Below are 22783 nucleotides of genomic sequence, written 5' to 3' on the forward strand. Positions count from 1 at the left end.
AACATAACTTGGTGGCTGGCGTCACTGCTTTAATTTGGGTTTTTTTTGAGAATGAGATGGCCTACACGGCACCGGGCCTGCTGGCATCAGACGGGGCTCATCTTTCTCAACGGAGAAGAGGGTCTTTGCTCATGAGCTAGCAGGGGGCATTGACTGAGCTTTAAATTAGACTTGATGGGGGAGGGTGGTATTATCAGGCTTGCCTGTGACAAGCCAAGGGACAACACACCAAGGTTAGAGGGATGGGGTGTTAGCAAGGGCCCTCAACCTGTTGCTCTAATATGTGCTGGGTACCCTGCAGCACACTCAAAGTCTTATGGAGACGAGCCAGGGGCTCCTGAGGCAATAGGAGCAAACAGGGAAACATGGGTAAAATACCTCAAAGGACAGCGACCTGGAGAGTACCACAAAGGAATTGCAGCCACTCCAGCCAGTAAGTCAGCTCCATCGGGGACCCAACTTAAATGTCTCTATGCAAACACAAGTAGCATGGGGAACAAACAGAGGAGTCAGAGATGTGCGCACGCCTCCAGGGCTGTGATCTCACTGGCATCACAGAGATGTGGTGGGGTGGCTCCTGTGACTGGAGTGTTGGAATGGAAGGAGACAGACAGGGGAGACAAGGAGAGGGTGTTGCCCTCTATGTCAATGACCAGCTGGACTGCATGGAGCTTCACCTGGGGATAGATGAAGAGCCAACCAAGAGCTTATGCGTGAAGATTAAAGGGAACACAGGGGCAGCTGACATTACAGCAGGGGTCTGCTACAGGCCACCTGACCAGAACAATGGTTCCTTCTCCAACTGCTAGAGGAGACAATGAGGAGAGGAGCTATGCCGGACCTTGTCCTGAACAAGAAGGAGGGGCTAGTAGGGAATGTCAAGCTCAAGGATAGCCTTGGCTGCAGTGATCAGGAGTTCAAGATCCTTAAGGCAGCAAAGGGGGAACAGACTTTGGTCTCTTGAGGGATCTGCTCAGTAAGGTACCATGGAGGGGTACTGGAGGGGAGAGGGACCCAAGGAAGCTGGTTAGTATTCAAGGATCACCTCCTCCAAGCTCAGGAGTGATGCATCCCAACAATGAACAAGGAGCTCCTATACATACTCAAAAGCAAAAAAGAAGCCTACAGAGGGTGAAAGGAAGGACAGGTAGCCTGGGAGGAATACAGAGAAACTGTCCAAGCAGACAGGGAACAGGCTCGGCAAAGTAAAGCGCAGATAGAATTAAATCTGACCAGTGACATCAAGGGCAATAAGAAACACTTCTACAGCTATGTTGGTGACAAAAGGAAGACTAGGGAAGATATGGGCCTTCTCCATAAGAAAACAGGAGATCTAGTCACCTGGGATATGGAGAAGGCTGAGGTACTCGATGACTTTTTTGCCTCATTCCTCACAGGCAAGGGCTCTAACCACACCGCCCAAATCACAGAAGGCAAAGGCAGGGACTGGGAGAATGAAGAACCGCCCACCGTAGGAGAAGATCAAGTATAAGATCATCTAAGGAACCTGAAAGTACGCAAGTCCATGGGACCTGATGAAATCCATCCGTGGGTCCTGAGGGAATTGTCAGATGAAGTTGCTAAGCCACTATCCATCATATTTGAGAAGTTGTGGCAGCATGGTGAAGTTCCTACTCACTGGAAAAGGGGAAACATACCCCCATTTTTAAAAAGACAAAAAGGAAGACCCAGGGAACTACAGGCTAGTCAGTCTCACCTCTGTGCCCAGCAAGATCATGGATTAGATCCTCCTGGAAACTCTGCTAAGGCACGCGGAAAATGAGGAAGTGATTGATAACAGTGCACACTTGCAGCTCAGAAAGCCAACCATATCCTGGGCTGCATCAAAAGAAGGGTGGCCAGCAGGATGAGGAAGGTGATTCTCCCCCTCTACTCCAGTCTGCTGAGACCCCAACCTGGAGTACTGCATCCAGCTCTGGAGTCCTCAGCACAGGAAAGACATGGACCTATCAAAGCAGGTCCCGAGGAGGGCCACAAAGATGATGAGAGGACTGGAGCTCCTCTCCTATGAAGACAGGCTGAGAGAGTTGGGGTTGTTCAGCCGGGAGAACAGAAGGCTCCAGGGAGACCTTCTAGCAGCCTTCCAGTATCTAAAAGGGGGCCTACTTGAAAGCTGGAGAGGCACTTTTTACAAGGGCATGTAGTGATAGGACAAGCGTAGATTTAGATTAGATATCATGAAGAAGTTTTTCACTATGAGAGTGGTGAGTTACTGGAACAGGTTGCCCAGAGAAGTTGTGGATCCCCCATGCCTGGAAGTGTTCAAGGCCATGCTGCATGGGGCTTTGAGCAACCTAGTCTAGTGAGAAGTGTCCCTGGTCGTTGCAGGGGGTTGGAACTAGATGATTCTTAAGGTCCCTTCCAACCTAAACCATTCTATGATTACTGCCATTTGAATGGCATCTCTCAACCCAGAGGTCCAGCTGACAAGCAGGCCATACAGTTTTGCGGTTTCCAGAGTCTGAACTTTCTTAATCACAGTAAAAAATTTAGTGTCAAAGTTGGTACCTCCGGTATCCCTGCTGGGGACTCTTAAATGACAACATATCACTTCAGACCTATGCAGCACACTAAACGACGCCCCTGCATAGTAAACAAAATTCAAAATTAAATATTTTCAAAGGAAGGAAGTTAACTGGAAGAAGCAGTTGTTGATTTCTGCCTAGCTAAAAATTATTGGTGACATTCATGTTTCGGGTATCGGATAAGTAATTTTTGTTTCAATTTGCCTCAATTTATTCCCTTGTTCCCCTTCTCACATTCTTCACATGTGAAGATGTTCCTAGTAGCAACTTTGTAATAATATATCCATAGTTGATGTGTATATGTCTCTTTAGCCTGCCTAACACACACATAATGCAATACTACAAAGCCTAATAATACAACCAATTTTAAGATTCCTAACTCGCAAACAACACAGTATTAAACTTGAAAATATGCTCTTCATTCTGTAGTCAGAGACATTAGCAGCCATATGACTACAGTTATCCTACTATGTTCTCAGAATTATCAACAGTTGATCCATACTACTTTTTGCTATTCTTTTTTTTTTTAAACTATAATTCATGAAAACCCAAGCCTTCCCCATAAATTAATCTGAAATATTTAGAGGTATCTAGTTAACACACGCATACTTTGCTAATACAAGATTTCATGTAACCTGTAGCTCTTACTATATGGGAAGCATCAATTTTCAGAGACCGGGCTGCCTTTGTAAATGTTTTCAAGGAGATGCCTTTCCATCATCCTGGCATACCACAGTAGAGAGGGTTCTGATAACTATTCATTATCCAAAACAAGCAACAATGAGGAAAAGAAAATATCAAAATAAAGACAGAACTAGAAAGGCATAGATTGTCAAAGGGAAGGGAAAAATATTCACCTCTGCTTCTGCTGCTTGCTTATGCCTTGCAATATGTTATATGCAAACCCCTGTAACAGGTCAGGGGGAAAATAAAAAGAACTTTAAGACACCAAAAATAAATAATACGCTACATAAGAACATTTCGGACAGGTCTGAATACATGTTTAAGTTTTGTTCACCTGAATGTCTACATTGATGTGAAAAATACTTAAAAGTTATGTCTATTTGAATTTGTGTATCAAATACTGCATTTCCAGCTTTGTTTGTGAATAATTGCATCCTTTGCCACGTCCTACAGCTATAAATAGCTACCGCTTACACCCCAGGGTAGGACGGGGGAGTCAATGCCTTCTTGCCTTAATGCAGAAGGTAAGAGACACAAAAGGCCACCACCTTTCATGAAATGCCTTTATTTTAGAGACTTCATAGGGCAAACCCCTGACTTGAAAGACTCTCTGGCAAAAATCCATCTTTCTCCATGAGCTGAACTACAGAAATCCAAAATCAAGCTATTTAGGAAAAGATCACAGAATCATGTAGGTTGGAAAAGACCCTTAAGATCATCAAGTCCAACCGTAAACCTAACACTGCCAAAGCCACCACTAAACCCTGTCGCTAAGTGTCACATTTACACATCTTTTAAAAATACCTCCAGGGATGGGGAGACAACCACTTCCCTGGGCAGCCTGTTCCAATGCATGATAACCATTTCTGTGAAGACATTTTTCCTAATATCCATTCTAAACCTCCCCTGGCGCAACTTGAGGCAATTTCCTCTCGTCCTATCAATTCTTACCTAGGAAAAAGAAACCAACCCCCACCTCACTACAACCTCCTTTCAAGTAGGTGTAGAGAGCAATAAGGTCTCCCTCAGCCTCCTTTTCTCCAGGCTGACCAGCCCCAGTTCCCTCAGCTGCTCCTCATAAGACCTGTTCTCTAGACCCTTCACCAGTTTCATTGCACTTTTTTGGACACACTCAATGTCTTTCTTGTAGTGAGGGACACAAAACTGAATGCAGTATTCCAGGTGCGGCCTCACCAGTGCTGAGTACAGGGGCACACAATCACTTCCCTAGTCCTGCTGGCCACATATATTTCTAATACAAGCCAGGATGCTGTTGGCCACCATGGCCACCTGGGCATGCTGCTGGCTCACATTCAGCCAGCTGGCTCTGCTCTCTCAGCGAAGCCTGGTCCAACTGCAGCCAGCCTGTCTGTTGTCTTTAATTTCAGTTTCCAGGAACCATTTTTCTTAAAGCAGAGTAAGGTTTCCTAACCATAGGCCTTAGATACTCCTACACGTATCACACAAAATAGAGAAAGGGCCCGAAAACCTGAGAGGGAAACAGCAAGGCTTGAATGCTGTTTTCTTTCACAGAAGTGCTCCTGAGCATGTCTGGGGCATGGATTCTTGTTTTTACTACGTTATTTTTAGTGGTAAAAAAGTGCCTTTTTGAAACAAACTGTGTCACTGACTCACTTAGTGGATAAGAAAAAGGCTATGGATGTTGTTCACCTGGACATTAGTAAAGCCTTTGACACTGTTTCCCACAGAATTCTTCTGGAGAAACTGGCTGCTCATGGCTTGGACATGCTTTGCTGGGTAAAAACCTGGCTGGATGGCCGAGCCCAAAGAGTTGCTCCCCAGGGCTCAGTATTGCTGATTTTGATATTGCTGAACCAGGGCTGGTTCTGTTTAATATCCTTATCAACAATGTTGACAAGGGGATCGAGTGCACCCTCACTAAGCTTGCAGATGACACCAAGTTGGGCAGGAGTGTTGATGTGCTTGAGGGTAGGAAGGCTCTACAGAGGGATCCAGACCAGCTGGATCGATGGGCCAAGGACAATGGTATGAGGTTCAACAAGGCCTGGTGCGGGTCCTGCACTTGGGTCACAACAACCCCGTGCAATGCTACAGGCTTGGGGAAGAGTGGCTGGAAAGCTGCTTGGTGGAAAAGGACCAGAAGAAGCCGGTGCACCTTCAGCTTCTGCTAAACTGGTTCAGATTGTCTAGATTAAGCACAATTTAGCTAATAGATTCACAGCTCCATCCTACTGCTATCTTATGTGCACCTCTGAATAGGGAACACAAACCTTCTCTTCAGGGTGCACAGGCTTCTTGCTCTGCAAACATCACAGCAGCAGGGGCCACCCAGCAGGAAAACGTGAAGAACCATCTTTCTCAGGAAACAAGTTTCCCCCTTCTTTGTTCCCAACAAACAATAAAAGTTGTTGATAAAGCTGAGGAAAACAGTCAGACTTCTGCACGAAATACAGCATGGTATGTAATTAGCAAAGCAAGAGAAACCATTCAAAACCAAACGTATTTAAATCAGCTCATCCACCTCCAGCAGTGCTCCAGCAAGACATATGCAAGGCTCGGCCTTCTTTTCCACCTAGGTGATTCAAGGTTTCCAGTGTTTCTAGAAGTGTAAATTTCTCTTGACAGCCACAAATTCATTTAAAGAGTGATGACAATTAAAGAAACTTAATCTGTCACACTGCGGGGTTTTATTTTACTTGATAATGCATCGATATATATATACACACAAGAATGAAAAGCATATTTTGACATTTAAAGCAATCCTAGCTTGTCTGTGCCACACAGCCCAAGCTGTCAGGAGAAACGTGGGAGTGCCGCAAATTTTTTAGGTAACAACAACTTCTAATTAAGAGATGAAGTTGAATTTTTACCAAATTAGAGCACGCACAGCTTCTCTCACACAAACACAAAAACGAAAAACATTTGGCTAACACTCATTTTTCTGGCCAGTCACTTCCCCAAAGCTGCAACTGTGACTGACTGCAGGCTTTTCTTCTCCAGAACAACAGTCTACTTTGGAGACTAAAGCACCAGTCTGAGATTATGATTCAAACCCTGGCTCTGACGCTCTGACACAAGTCACTTCACTAACTTTGGGTAAATCATTTAACTGACACTTACTCAGCTTCCGATTTAATCTGTAAAGTCAAGATAATGCTATTTCTTTTTCTTATGCTTCGGGAATAGGGTAGGATAGCTTGGATACTAGAAATTATCTTGGGCAGCACATAGCTCTCTGGAGTCTAATTTCACCATCCATAAAGGCTAACTGACACGTTTTGAAGCTGCCTGTGCTTTTGTGGACTTCTAGCGATGCTCATTCCCCTCACCTGTCATGAATGGACGGCTCTAATCTTAAGAATTATCGGTGTACATTTTAATACCCTTACCAAACTTGTATGAAACTTCTGTAGGAGGAAATTGTAGACCTTTCTTGCAAGGTACATTCTCCAAGAATACAAGATGAAGGAGGAACATGGTTCCGTAACATGGATTAGAGACCATGCACTACAACCACATTTCTTAAACTGGAAGCATGACATACGTGTATGGTAAGAATATGATAGGAGAAACACTGAAAAGCATAGAGATAATCCCATGCCTGTACATCTGCAAGAACAGGATGGCTGGCAAGAGTAGTTATGATTTGCCTGCCCCCACCAGACAGCATCTGCAGGACTCTGCACAGCTATGGACCATTCTACTCCCTGCAACAGGAAAGAGAGAAATATTGCTAGCTGTAGTCATGACTGATTATTCCTGTCAGCTACCATCATCTCCAGTAGCAGCTTAGTTAGTGGAGGCAGTACAAACAGTCCTTCAGGTTATTTTCTGCACAACGGAGTAATGGGAAAGGAAAAGCAACTACAGCCATGTCCTCCTCTCCCTTTTTTCTCTCCTTCTTTCTCAGCAGTGGAAGAGACAGAAAAGTAGTTGCTCCCTCCCTTTACTCTTTCTCTCCTTGCTTTACCTCTTCTGTATCACTTATCTTGAGAACAGCTGGTCATATATATATAAATAAGAGTGAGGTCAAAGCTATTACGAAAAAAGATTGATATGACCTAGAAATGTTTTGAGAAGTACTGTGTAACCAAGGTGCCTGTGCAAAGTACCAGGGAAGACCAAAGACATTCATAACGGCTCTTTCCCACAGGACACCTACAAGGAAAACATTTCCTTTGCCTTCCTTTGTCTCTCCCCTCATTCTGAAAACCAGCAGTGTAATACACATATTGATACTAAAAGGGTGAACAAGTGGTACATTTCAGTCCCAAGAGATTGTCAGCATATAGAATAAAGAGGAGTCACAACCACAGCAAATGCATAACTAATGAGGAGCTGATTTCCCTATATAAAGGAAAAAAATATTTTCTCCAAAGCTATTCCTCCAAGAATTTATACAGACATTGGCAACTTCTGCAGCCTCACCCCTAAAGTACAGAATTTTTGTCGCAGGGGATTTTGTGGGGTGGGGTGCGGTTTTTTTTACAGATTACACTGACACACTTATACCTTACAGTGTTAGAAAAATAGTTCAGGTTTCAAGCCACAGTATAAGAGAGGTGCAGGGATTAGTGTTTGCAATGCATGCTTCAGTACTTGCAATAAACTGACTCCTGAATTAGGTGGTTCGCAAGACTTAGGATGTTGGCAGAAACCTCAAAAGGAATCAAATAGCAGTATAGGAAATTCATCCATCAGTTGTTCTGCTATTTGTCTAAGGGCACTATGAGGCTGTTCTAAGTTCCTGCTCCTTCATTAACTTCCCTGGTTCCTAAATTATGCACATATAAATGTCTGTGGGGCCATGGGATAAACCGGGTCACTCAAAGATCAAAAGACTACTTCCTGTTACTGCCATGTATCTGACTCTCCATCATTTTTATGTTCTGGTTTCGTGGTGCAGCCCCATTGACAGTGACATTGATGCAACTGGTAGGACAGCAAACAGCAGTGTAGGGCAGGTAAGTACTCAGGTTGGCTTCTTTGCCGATACCAGTATTTATCACAGCTTTTACAATTCAGAGTTGTCAGAAGTCACCTGGACACAGCGACACTTTCAAAAATCAGGAGACACAGTCTAACCTGTAGACAGTGATTTCATCCTCTGGAAACTGTACAGCATTTTCAGGAGGGATGATTTTCACCTCACAAACTCTGCAGCTGGCGAAGATTAGCTTAGAAAAGGCCTGGACAGTGACAGCAGCGTGTCAAGAAATCTCTCCCCTTGTCTCTCTTTAAACTAGCAGAAAGTAACAAAGCTCTCTTTTGTCAGCCTTGGGTTTGTCTCATTGCAAAATTCGCTCTCATGAAGAGAGAAGCAAGACAAAATACCCATGGAGGGATGGGGTGGATTTGTTTTTACAATGGCTTTTGTTCCATGCAGCAATATGGAAATGCAAGATAAGGGTTTCTATTACCCAGAGGCTACGGGGTACATTGTACTCGGAGCATATGTGTAAGTCCCACTAAATGCTAACAGGTGCTGCGCGTGCTTAGCGAGAGCAGAACAGAGTCTCTGCGTTTTCACAGTGGTGTTTATGGACAGGAAACACTTGCTATCTACTTGTCTTCCAACAGCTTCAGGGACAGTCCATTTCTGCCTTCGCTTGGAGAAAATAAAAAGGAACAGAAACACAGGTGCTAATTAGCTGAAACCATTCACATTATATCAAGTCCCTATCTGTATCAGTATTAATGCAATGCCTCAGTTGGCCCATCTGAACGCAGTAAGATGACTACATTAAGAGATGATGAAAATTTTGGTTAAGTCTCTGCAAAACATACTTTAAAAAGCAGCAAAATAAGTAATCTAACCTGAATTAGTGATACTGCACAAGAGAGTGCAAAACTGGCTGAGAAAAACCAGGAGCACGTGTCTGCTGGGGCACAGGACAAGCATTCTCAGCTAAGGCACAAACACATGCCTACAATACCAGAAAGGCATGGAATAATTCCCAGATGGTTAAGAGCTTCATCCGGCATTTGCAACAGCTCAGCCTGTCCCATCCAATATTTGATACATGACATCAGGAAGACACTGCTCTCACCCTCCTTTAGCCCTCAGAATCTCATGTACATGCCCATCATGCCTTCCAAATGCCAGAATAAACGTCTTTTAAACACACCCAGAGTTAGACATGCATTCACTCAAACAGATCACGAAAAGTAGTCGAACTTGTAGTGCCAAGTTCTCATTAAATCTAAGTTCTAGGCCATAGGGTTACACGACTAGTCCAATGTGACTGTCTTATTTACAGTTCAAGTCATTAACTTTCTTGTTCAAGGGATCGTTCATTGACGATTGCATGAAAAAAGTCTTTTCCTCTAACCAACTCTGTTTACGAGGGTGATCTCTTGTTCTCGGACCTCCCCTGCAACCAACTTTCTCTCCCTCTACCTCTTCCCTTCATAATACAAACAAACTTCAAACATGCTTTAGTCCCTCCCATCTTGAAAAATCCATGCCAAAACACATAAGCTACTCTGAGATCACTATAATAATTATCTAGCATTCCTCTCAAACCAATCCAGCCTAGAAACATCTTGTTTGTGCTCTTACAGTCAATGCTAATTACTTCTAACAATACCTTTACAACTTCTTAGTCAGGCCTTTTAGTAGCTTTGGCCATGCTCCTGCTCTTGTGCTGTTTCTTTTCATGGTTTCGGAGATACCATTCCCTGAATCCTTCTCCTGGGTATCCGAGTGCCCCCTCAGTGTGTCCTCCATTGAACTCTCCTCATGCTCCACACCTTTCAGTTTTCTTCTGTCATTCCATTGGCCTCTGTCCTTTTTGTTCCTTCTCTTTCCCTTCCATGTGTCATTTCATTTGCAAACACAAATTCAGCTATCCTGATGACTTACAAAATGACACACCTTCTGTTCAAATGGGAATCTCAGCTTGTTTTCTTATATTTTTATGTGTTTGTTTAGCAGTTACCATGAACTCATCATGGCTACAGCAGATATCTTAATTTCCTTCCCAAGACTCTCCTGCTCATTATCTTCTTTCCTCATGACTTGTGAACAGTAACAGCACCTTCTTATTGCAGCAACCCATAACCTGAATATCGTCTTCATCTTGGAGCTTGTTCTTGATTCTTGTATCTAAGCTATACCTCAGCCTGGCAGATGGTTTCCACATAGTGTCACTAATAGGCATCCATAGCATCCTCATCTGCAGAGATAAAACTCTGTTGACAAATGCAATCTTGTTCCACAGCTATTTATCCAAAATGCTGCTTTAAAGGCCATTTTCCTATGTCATCCCTTTGGCAATATTATTACTTTCTACGTAAATCTCTGCTCATTCCTCTCTCTCTTTCACATCAATAATAAGTTATATATTGTTGCTAAGTTTTCCACAGTTTACCCACAAGTCTCTCTCACCTCTTCTTCAATATCAAAAGATCAATTTCTATCTCTGTTGTAGCCCCAGGGACTCTATCAGCTCTAGTCCAGAGTTTGAAAATGCTTTATAACCCATGAGTGGCTTCCAGCTCCACTGAAGTCTGTGGAATGTAGCGGCCAAGATTTTGTCTTACAAATAATTTTTGAAATCAGTGAAATTATTTGCAGTATGTAAAGTTAAGCATGTGCCTCAGGCAAGGTCTACTTCAGAAATGGTTTACTGGTATCGTCATGCAAGTACAACCCATCCTGGCACAACCGAAGCAGCTAATTCTATCATAGGCACAGCCTATAGCAATGACATTGTCTTTTGTTGGTATAATTTATATTAGCATGTAGAATTTTTTAAAAAGGCAAACAATTCTTTCAGCAAAAGCATTCCTGGCAATAGAAACGCAACCATGTTAAGGCTGCTATTAGTACAGAAAAGTTCTAATAAACGAGTAAACAAACAAATCACAAAAAACTCACTCAAACCAAGAAACCTTTCTGACATAATCTCACCTAAGATTTTTATAGGACTAGGACATGGGTATAAAAAACACAGCCAAATTATAAAAGCTAAACCAAACATACCTGTGTATGATCTGTATATGTATGCAGATATACAGAGATCAATCTACAAAACAGTGTTTCTCAAAAAGTATTTATTGCTACAGCTGAAGTTGAGAAATTGACAGCCCAAGGAAAAACCCATACAGCTTCAGTGTAGACTGTGATTCTTCACACTACTGCAGAAACACATGTAAATGAGGACATTAAGAGATACATCTAGGATTAAAGGACTGCTTAGACATGACATCATCCTTTGGTTTCTCCTGAGAGTATCTGGAAAAGCGATGATATCACTTAATGCTCATTGTCAGAATTACTCTCACAGATACAGCACCAGTGATGTTATATATGTAACGATGATGTAGGAGTGTCTAATTCATCAGTTAGACACCAACAGTAGATTACTACAATGCTAAGTATATGAAAAGAAGTCAGAGTGGTGGCTTTATAGTACTCTAATCTTAAGTTTTAAATACAAAATTTTGTCATTGATGGACCAAAAATACCAAACTTAATGCTTACACTAAAAGTTTAGCCCTGAGTTAGTAAGTAGGACCACTATGCTTGTTTCCATTACATTAAACTTATTTTACAGCACTGCATTGTTAGTGATTTCATTAGAATTATGTTAGTATAAAACTTTTATAACGTACTAAAAGGATGAGAATTTATTTCTTTTTTCCTGCTTAAACTAAGAAATCATTGGGAGGCAATAAATATAGACCATCTTGCTGTCATTTTTGCAGCTACTTTTAAAAATCAGAGCTTCTCTTTAGAAGCACTTCCTCTGCCTACTAAAATCTTCAGTCTGCACATAAACCAGTGTAGTTGAACTTGCAAGAAACATTTTGCATCAGGCAGTGGGAGGGGCAGACAAACTACAGAATGATGAAGTGCTGCTCTGAAACCAAAAGCATTGCTGGAACACTCTTCAAAGGACCATAAATCTGAGGTTTTAGGAAGTGGGACAATAATACAACTAAATGTAGATTAGCATCTCCTAATGAGAACTCAGGACAGATGTTGCTGATAGCGCATTCACAGCATTTGATGCTTTTTAATGAATGTAGGACATGAGTGGCAAAGTGTGTGTGTGTATTTCTATAGCATTGCTTTTCTGAGGGGCTTCACAGATATTTATTTTCTGATATTTGTCTTATTCCTACAGAAAAGCACTACTTAAAGTTAGTTAAAGTTGCTTTGTTCTACTTTAATAGCATTTTTTATGTTCTTGAAAGGCTGGCAAATACACATTTATGTTCATTAAATGCATATCTGTTCCTTTACCTACATTAATGGAAAGCTTATCTATTCTTCCATTCTTCTTCCACAATTCATTGTAAACATTCAAGGCTTCAATAATTACTATTCAGCCCTGAAGTCCAACACACACAAAAGGAGAGTACTCTACCCCACAGGAGTCTAGGAAAAAAACCTATACTTTATAGAGGACAGTCTTTCATTGCAGGTATTCACAAAGCTTTACAAACAGCCATGAAGTTGCATGGCTCTGTTTATTAACATTTTAAGACAGAAGAAAGGAGTTACAACTGACTCAAGGGAACAAGCTCTGGCTCTCAGCTTCTCAAGCAATGGCTCAGACCAGCTCCTAGAAATGATCAGCTCCATTTACTCTGCATAGCCCAATGCTGCTGCACACCAGAAAATCAGGAGGAATTGTATGGCCTTGTGGCCCATACCCATTTTTAAGCCTCACAAAATTAAAGAACCTCCTTTATTTCACTGCAATTGCTTTATGTCTGCTTAAAAACCATACCCCTGAACTTTACATGCCTGCTCCTGGATTTGTAAGTACCCCAGCCGCTGTAGACCGACACGCTTCCTCTAGAACGAATGCTAAAGGCAGAAACCCCCTGAGACAAATCACCCAAACAGGGGCTAACTTGCTCCTGTATAAATATATACACGCCATCCAACACACTGAGCTTATTCCTCTTCTAACTTTCACCCACGCTCCCCCACGCATATCTTTTTATTGTGACTGCTGAAAGTGATGCTCTGCAACTGCATCCTTTGCTCAGATCTCTCCTGTTATAGTGGATAACAATAACAGCACTGTTGTTCTTTACTCCCAAATCCAGCACCCTCCAGGCACGTAATAGGAAATTTTTGAAACATGTCCCAGGGGACATCACCAGTGAGCACAGCATGACTAATTACAGTGATTAGACTAATGGCAGATTATCTCATTAAAACAACAGGACATTTGTCACATCCTACCCATGGAGAAAGGCCGCCTTCCTATCCCCTGGGCTTCTGTTTACCCGCCCTACACAGCTTGTGCCCTGGCACTTCTGCTTGCAAGCGTCCCTGCAGCTGCTTCCTTGGCAGAGAAGACAGAAGAACCCCTGCAAGGTCACGGTGCTCTGGGACAGCCTGTTGAGTAGGTTGCAGTTGTCAGATGTTTCATCTGCAGTAAGGTGTTGAACCAGCATCTCCTCTGAAACTCCATGGAAGGCCCACTGAAGCCCCAGCAGAATACAGTACAATGCTGGCAAATGGCACATTTCCTTCTTCTGCCACACGTTTCTCCCATGGCTTCCCTGTACATTCCCTATATGTAGCTATCTTCCTGGGTCCTCTTGGGTGGCTATGCTGCTTTCACATGTTCCTTCTGCTCCATGCAGTTCAGCTTCTCCTATTTCTGGCTGAGACCAGCCTTGCAAAAAAGCTTTTTAATATAAAGGCCAAACCTGATGTTCTTCTATGATATGATGACCCGCTTAGTGGATGAAGGAAAGGCTGTGGATATTGTTTACCTGGACTTCAGGAAATTCTTTGACACCATTTCCCACAGCATTCTTCTGGAGAAACTGACTGCTCACAGCTTGGACAGGAGTACTCTTCACTGGGTAAAAAAGTGGCCAAAAGAGTTGTGCTGAAGGGAGTTAAATCCAGTTGGTGGCCAGTCATAAGTGGTGTTTCCCAGGGCTCAGTATCGGGGCCAGTTCTCTTTAAGATCTTTATCAACAACCTGGACAAGGGGATCGAGTGCACCCTCACTAAGTTTGCAGACAACACCAAGTTCGGTGGGAGTGTTGATCTGCTTGAGGATAGGATGGCTCTACAGGGCAGGCTGGATCAATGGCCCGAGACCAATGGTATGAAGTTCAACAAGGCCAAGTGCCAGGTCCTGCACTCAGGTCACAACAATCCCATGCAACACTACAGGCTTGGGGAAGGGTGGCTGGAAAACTGCTTGGTGGAAAAGGATCTGGGGGTGTTGGTCGACAGCCACCTGAATATGAGCCAGCAGCGTGCCCAGGTGGCCAAGAAGGCCAATAGCATCCTGGTCTGTATCAGAAATAGTGTGGCCAGCAGGACTAGGGAAGTGACCCTCCCCCTGTATTTGGCACTGTTGAGGCCACACCTCAAATACTGTGCTCAGTTTTGGGTTCCTCACTACAAGAAAGACATTGGGATTCCAAACCACATCCAGAGAAGGTCAATGAAGCTGGTGAAGGCTATAGAGCACAAGTCTTATGAGGAGCAGCTGAGGGAGAGACCTTATCACTCTCTACAACTACCTGAAAGGAGGCTGTAGTGAGGTGGGTGTTAGTCTCTTCACCCAAGTAACAGGTGATAAGACAAGAGGAAATGGCTTCAAGTTGCACCAGGGGAGGTTTAGATTGGACATTAGGAAAAATTTCTTCACAGACTGGGTTATCAAACATTGGAACAAGCTGCCCAGGGAAGTGGTTGAATCACCATCCCTGGAGGTATTTAAAAGACTGGTAGACGTGGTGCTTAGGGACATGGTTTAGTGGTGGACTTGGCAGTGTTAGGTTAATGGTTAAACTTGATGATCTTAAAGGTCTCTTCCAACCTAGACGATTCTATCACTTATCACAGTCATGGGTTGTCTGAAGCTCACCTACTCCTTTGAAGTCAGGCAATGGCTAAACAAGTATCTGTCTGACTTCTCCTACTGACCTCTGGCACTTAAAATTAGTGGGAGAAATGTACGTTTAATATTGGCCAGCTCCACATGGTTTCTAAGGCAATTGTGTTCAAGTCAAAACTATTGGATCCAATAAAGCTTCATTTGCCCATTCAGCCACCTTTTTTCTTACTCATATGCTGTGTCTACACACAGGGGTCCCTCTGGGATTTTCCTTCTTTCCTTGACGAATCTCAGCATTATGATGGTTTAGCATTTTCCTTGATAAAAACTGACTGACACAGTGCGCCCCACTGGGTAGTTTCCCACTCCAATGCACAACACTGCTCATAGCTTCCACATGAGCCCCAGTCCTTTGATGCGAGTCTGAGACCTGCTTTCAGTGCACCATTGCACTTTATTTAGCCTAATTTTTCCCATTTCTATAATAAATGCAAGTGCAACAGCTACAGAAGGGGTTTACGACTTTGCTTTGTAGCCTCACTTTAGCAGTGTGCTAACTCTGAGTGCTTACATTGTTTATTTTCTTCCAACCCAGCATGAAGAGTCATGACTAAAAGTGAAATTACACATTCCCAGAGGGACTTTCTTTTGCTTATTACTTCCCTCTTTTAATGCATTTATTAGAGCTTCTGAATTAACAGTGGCAGATGCAGGCAAAGAAAGAAAATTTTAATTTTGCAGATAATAATGGATGACAATACATTAACATTACTGTAAAACCCACAAAGTGGAAGCACTCAAGGGATGTAGGAGCAATTAATGTGGTTAGTTATTTACCTAACTCTGACACACTGCTAGGGCATTCAGAAGCAACTGGAATTGTGTTTACACAGGCAGAGCTATAAGGCTACTCCAATATCACAGACAAATATCCTGTTCAGGATTCAGGGGAACATCAGCTGCTTCAGGCAAAGGAAAATATGAAAATGTATATTGAAATAGCACACAGATCTTCTCCATTGAAAGAGTGGGCAGAGGTAAAACATTAATAAGGACATGGTATAAAGACAGTCCTCAGCTCTCAAGAGTTCAATATTTCTGGTATTCTGAGAGATATTCTATTACCAAAAAATTTTCTCTGTTTATCCTATGCTTTTACAATTCTAAAGTGAGAATTTTCAGGAAGAAATAAGCTAAAGGTATGCATAGATGTCTGCTCAAGTTAAAATAAGTATATATAATGGAAGTGTGTCATTACAAGCCAAAAAAAATACCCAAACACTTAAAATCAAAGCTACCAAGAGGGTTGGACTTTTTCAGCAGTAGTGGGAAAATTAGCAAATGCCTCATTTAAATGCAATGTTGATGTGTAACTCATGATATGCATCCTGCATATTTCCAATACTGATCAAAAGCCCTAATTCCTGCGCTTTGAACAGAGCCAGAGCCTATACATTGAAAACAAAAGTACCCAGGTGGCATCGAGTGTCTAGTTCCATTTTATCTTAAGTGGCAACCACCACCTGAAAGACAGGGCATCTCCCCAAATTAAGCTATTCCAAAACACGAGATTCACATACATGTGAAATTCAGCCTGTCCAAATGAAGGCAACAACGATGCTGAGGATTCAGAGAGTACTTTGTTGCAATCGAAACGGGTTAAAAGTCCAGCCAGACAGCCTCTGTTGGCAGCTGAAGGGATGAATAAGCCATCCCATACTAGCAATGTACACACTGGGAACTATTTTCTAATAAAACTACAGAACTTCAGCTGGTAAAAATAAGTTAGCAACAAAAATCAAGCTTCTCCAGCAGTAAAAAAGGCAAAGCATCTCCAGTTGGGAGCAGAGAGATACATGCCTTGAAGGATTTACTATGGAATTCAGTTGATCTAAGAAAATGGTGAAACTGACGTTTGACAAAATGGCCAAGTGAAACCCTTGGATGTTTTGAGAATGACAAAGTACAGCAGAAACCTGCAGCAGCTGCAGTCACTAGCAGCACCTTCTGACCAGCATGAACGTCCACCACTAGGTACAGTAACTCCAGCAGCAGCTAGACACCAGAGTAAAACCCGGCAAAAGTAGGCCTTAATGGCAATATTCTCTTTGAGAGTTGGGCAAGAATTTGGGAAGGCACACAGCCGGGACAGTTGACCCAAACTGACCAAAGGGATATCCCATACCCCATGATGTCACGCTCAGCAATAAAAGCTCAGGTAAAGGAGCATCAAGGTGGGGTCATTTGCTGGGGTCAACTTCCCAAGTAAGCAATATGCTTGCTGGGGCACACCTGCCTACAGGAAGTGGCTAAACATCTGGCTGACAATGGGAAGTAGTGAATAAATGCTTTATTTTGCTTTGCTTGCACATAGTTTTGCTTCACTTATTAAACTGATTTTTTTCTCATTATTGCTCCTCCAATTCTGTCCCCCATCCTGTTGAAGGGGCAGCGGGCAATTGACTGGTGGCTGTTTAGTTGCTGGCTGGGGGCAATCCACAACATGTTTACGCTGTGTGTAACTGGACTTCCAATGAACAATATAAATTTAAATGACCGGATTTTCTCTTGTAATAAAAGATAATGGACACATGCACAAAAATATATTTAAAATATTCCCATTAATCTGTTCACTCTTTCCATCTGTTTTCCTTACTGTGAATGTTGCACCTCTTGTTTTACTTCCTACTATGAGTTGATAGTTTGTTTTAATACTATGAACCTCGTTCAAATTGATTGATTTTCATTGCTGGATGCTACAGTGAAACTATGAAATCTCATTTATTTCTGTTTTTAGTGCTTATATAGAGCTAGCTGGAAATGAGTTCAATTTTATTTTTAGCTCTCTTTCATTTATATTATTCTACTTTCTATTCAGAGGCTGTGCTACACAGCTTGAGTTGAAATGCAAAAAAAGAAAAGTCTCCACTTTTTCAGCTCAACCAATGAAATAAGAAGAAATCCAAACATTTGTTTTAGTGAAAGGAATAAGGAAATCTCATCCACATCCCAGTTTCACAGAATACATCACCACTCCTCATTACATCAAAGAGAGTTTTCCCCATTGGTCTCAAACTTGGTGCTACTATTCTAACCGGATACAATTTTCACTTTTCCTTTTCCAGAAGTGCCTTAAATGTACAATTTCCTGAAAAAAGTACAGCAGTAATATGTCTCTCTATTCTTCACATACAGTTTCAAACAGTTTACAGTGTTCAACTTTCGAAAGTGCTACTTCTCTTCCTCTTAGAAAATTGGATCTCATTAAAAAGATTCAGGCCAAGTGCCAAAATAGCTAGATTAAGAAAAAAAAAGAACAACCCCCCCAAAAAAACCCCACCACCAGAATCTTATCTTTGAGGCCCCCAATGACATTTAAGTGTTAATTCCACAAAATGTTTATCTTCAACTTTACATACTGCTGTATCTTCGTAAAACTGAACCTAAGTAACTTTGGAAACCCAGCATTAACACTTATAATTCACATAGCTCATTCAAAACTTTTATCCAGTGATATTGGTTTTTTTCATTATTTTTAAACTGTCTCTGTAACGACTGGCCCACGGCCAGCCTGAGACTGAAATTTTATTTCCAACTCACATTTTTCCTCCCATAAAAGGTGCCTGCAAATGTATTGGCCAAGTTGCTCATTAGAACTCAGCTCCTGTATCATAGCAGGGTTTAACAAACAAGCGGAATTGAACCAGTGTTTCAGTGTTTTAATACCAAAATAAAAAACAGGAATAAAAACAGATCTAATGGTAAATCTGCGCACTACCTTATACAAAGGTATTAAACCAACTGGACCAGACCTCCTACTGCACTTATATAGCCACTTAAGACACTGCAGAAAGCTGAAAATTAAAGCAGCAAGGCCAGCTAGTAGAGCAGAGTCAGCTGGATGTAACTTGCCATCCATTACATGGATTTAACCTCCATGAAGTCAGCAGGTAAGTGTCAGAAGTGACTCCAAAAAGTCACTCCAGTATTACCTAGTGGTGTTACTTTTGTCACTTGCCTGTTCCTATGTCTGCATCATCTCTTGGCTATGATGAAATTCTGGCACATCTATTTGCATCTTCCCTGTTCTTGACGATGCTCTGCCACATCCGAGTGGATGCAGAAGCAGAATGTAAGACTGAGATGATCTCATCCCTCTGTTGAACATTCAGCATATTCTTGCTGAAGAACAGGGAGAACTCTTCCCAGGGAAAACAAATTTTGGGTTGTTCATCATTTGTTGATGTATGGGTGAGTAAGAACAAAGATGTTCATCAGCATTTCTCTCAGCCATAGTGTAAAAAGGGGCTGAAAAGTGAAAACATGCAATGCAAAAAAGTCAATCATCCAAGGCATTTATGAGGGCCACAATCATCCTTTCTCAGTGTATTCTTGCTGTTGAAAGCTTTCAATCTTGAGATGTATATTTTAAAAACTTTTTCTTTAAAGAGCAGAATTGGGAGGACAAAATATTTGTGGAGGACATAAACAGATTTTGGATGAAAATTAGACATCCCTTGTAATCAGGAACACAGCAGAGCTTTCCAGCAGATAACTCAGTAACTAAGCTGATGCAAATAAAATAAATTTTCTCTGAAAATTCCCTCTTTACACATATTCTTAAGGTCTTATCGTTCTCCCACAGGAGATGAGTAAGTCCTGCTGACTTCTGTGGAGGAAGGCCAAAGTTTGCAGCAGTGAAGACAGCTGCACTTTGTTCCTTCCCTATGAATATGAAACTGTCACTCTCTTTAGAAAAGCTGCATTCAAAATGAGTAATCTGAAGTACAGAAGTCCTGGTTATTGTCCCATAACATTAAATACAGTGAAATCACAGCACTGTCATGTATTACACACTATAGAGACTGACATTTTCATTGCTAATGTCACCTACAGCTTAAGGCTTTTCCTCCATAAATCAAGCAGGATTTTTTTTCTCCCTTCAAAAAGGAGTCTAAGGGCTATATTTCACAAAACAATGCCATAGTTGTCACACACTAACCACATTCATCTAATAAAAAAGATTCTTTGGTCCATAAGCAAAAAGTTGATCCTAAGCCACATGCATCTTCCCCCTCAATAATGACTTTGTGCTTCTTCGCCTCTTTTTCTGGACTGGGATTTCTTTTTACTTCTAGAATACTGCTAATTTTCAAAAAGAAAAAAAAAAACCAAACCCAAACCAACACCCAAACAAATGCACATCTGAATAATCCTGAAAAACCTTATTTCCCCCTTAATTTTGTATCTATTTTTGTTTGTTTTTTTTCTTTAAAATACATTTCTAAACAAAACTGATGTCCAGTTGAGGAATTGTTTCTTTTCCCCAAAAGCAAGCAAAGAGTGATTAAGGTGTAATGACTCTCCAGCTCCCAGCTGACGCTACCTCTGTTAGACTCCTCCACGTATCATAAGCTTGGGTTTACAAGGCATGGAGGTGGTTTCACATTTCAGTCCAATTCTGGCAGATCTTTCCACAGATATTCCTTTACATTTGTCACTGCACTAAAATCACTAGATTTTTAGACAACGCCAAGAATACAGCAGAGCAAACGATGAACTATAACTCTCTAGAAAACATATATTAAAATAAATATTGATGGAGGAAGAAAGGGGAGAACACAAGGTTTTCTAAGAAACATTTGCTGAACATACAGGATTAAAATGACTCAAAAGATACCTTCCTCCAAGAATCCTTGATCTCTCATGTCTCTGTGTTAGACTAAGTCAGGACAGGTCTGGACAATGCATTTACTGTTTCCTCTGGCATAACCTTCATGTGTTCTTATGGTTTGAAGAGGATTGCCCAGCTGCTGTAAGGATTTGGGTGACTCTCCAGACAAACAGCACGTTTCAAGGATTAAAGCACTAGACTGTATTCTCTCAAATCATTACTCATTTGGTGACTGTGCACCTTGCCTCGTTGCTTTTGTTTTCTTTTCCCATTTTTGACCACCTTAATAGTATTTCAAAAAACAGACAGGATGAGTCTCCTGTCATCTAACTTCTGATGTCCAGTCGAAGTTTTTCCCTGCTATTCCCCTTCCTCTTGTCAGCACTGAGAAATAAGCGCCTTTCAGACAATTCATCTGCTCTCTTCTTGATACTGCCTGTAAGAGGAGAGAGATAACATACAAGGGGTACAGAATAGAATAGACTAGACTATTTCAGTTGGAAGGGACGTACTATGATCACCTAGTCCATCTGCCTGGTCACTTCAGGGCTGACCAAGTTAAAGCATGTTGTTAAGGACATTTTCCAAATGCTTCTTAAACACTGACAGGCTTGGGGCATTGAGCCCTTCTCTGGGAAGCCTATTCCAGTGTTTGATCACCCTCTTGGCAAAGAAATGCTTCCTAATGTCCAGTCTAAACCTGCCCTGGAGCAGCTTTGAACCATTCCCATGCATCCTATCACTAGGTAACAGGGAGAAGAGATCAGCACCTCCCTTTCCACTTCTCCTCCTCAGGAAGCTGTAGAGAGCAATGAGATCACTCCTCAGCCTCCTTTCCTCCAAACTAGACAAACCCAAAGTCCATAGCCACTCTTCCTATGACATTCCTTCCAGCCCTTTCATCAGTTTTGTTGCTCTCCTCTGGATACATTCGAGTACCTTAATATCCTTCTTAAATTGTGGGGCCTGTTTCATCCCATTGATCATTGTCCAATGCTCCAATCTATCTAGATCCCTCTCCAAGGCCTCTTTTACCTCAAGAGAGTCAACACCACCTCCTAGTTTGGTATCATCAACAAACTTGCTAATGGTGCATTCAACTCCTACATCCAGATCACTGATAAATAAATATATTGAACAGAACTGGCCCTACAGTTGAGCCCCAAGGAACACCACCAGTGACAGGCTGTCAGCCAGATGTAGCCCAATTCACTACAACCCTTTGAGCCCTGCCCTTCAGCCAGTTCTTCACCCAGCACACTGTGAACTCACTCACCCCCACAGCTGGACCACTTGTCCAGAAGGATGCTGTGAGGGGCAGTATCAAAAGCGTTACTAAAATCCATAAAAAACTACATCCACCACCTCCCCTTCACCCACTAGGTGGGTGACTTTATCATAGAAGAATATCAAATTAGTTAAACAGAACTTTCCCTTTGTGAACCCATGTTGACTGTGCGTGATGACTGCATTATTCTTTAAGTGCCTTTCAATAGTATGCAGTATACTATTCTCCAAAACCTTTTCAGGAACTTTTTCAGAAGGTTAGACTAAGAGGTCTGTAGTTTCCTGGGTCCTCCCTCACACCCTTTTTGTAGATTGGAATAACATTGGCTAGCTTCCAGTCAGCAGGGACCTCCGCACACTCCCAAGACCTTTGGTAGATGATCGAGAGGGGTTCTGCCATAACATCTGCTAGCTCCTTCAGTACTCTGTGATGAATTCCCATAGACTTCTGAACATTCAGCTGATCCCTTACAATTTCAGTGTCCACAAATGGGAAATCACTGTTCCCACACTCATGCTCCTCCAACTGAGGGGACCGGGCAGCCCAAGGTCCATCAGTATTCTTAAAGACTGAAGCTAAAAACCACATTGAATGCCTCCACTTTTTCTTCATCCCTACTAGTCAGATGACCATCTTCAACAAGTATCGGTCCAATGTTTTCTTCAGACCTCCTCTTGCTATTAACGTACTTTAAAAAACCCTTCTTTTTACCTGAAACAACACTGTCCAGCTTCAACTCTAATTGAGCTTTGACCTTGCATGTCTTCTGCCTGCATAT

At 42.1% G+C, this 22783-nt stretch overlaps 1 protein-coding gene across 20 annotated transcripts in view; it reads right to left on the minus strand.

Moving 5' to 3' along the window:
• Nucleotides 1-22783, minus strand: part of TSPAN4 (tetraspanin 4) — a 460958-nt gene that overhangs the window by 256461 nt on the left and 181714 nt on the right. The gene's annotated exons all lie outside the window — the stretch shown is intronic.

The sequence above is a fragment of the Rissa tridactyla genome, chromosome 4 (genome assembly GCF_028500815.1).
Source record: "Rissa tridactyla isolate bRisTri1 chromosome 4, bRisTri1.patW.cur.20221130, whole genome shotgun sequence".
Taxonomy (NCBI): Eukaryota; Metazoa; Chordata; class Aves; order Charadriiformes; family Laridae; genus Rissa; species Rissa tridactyla.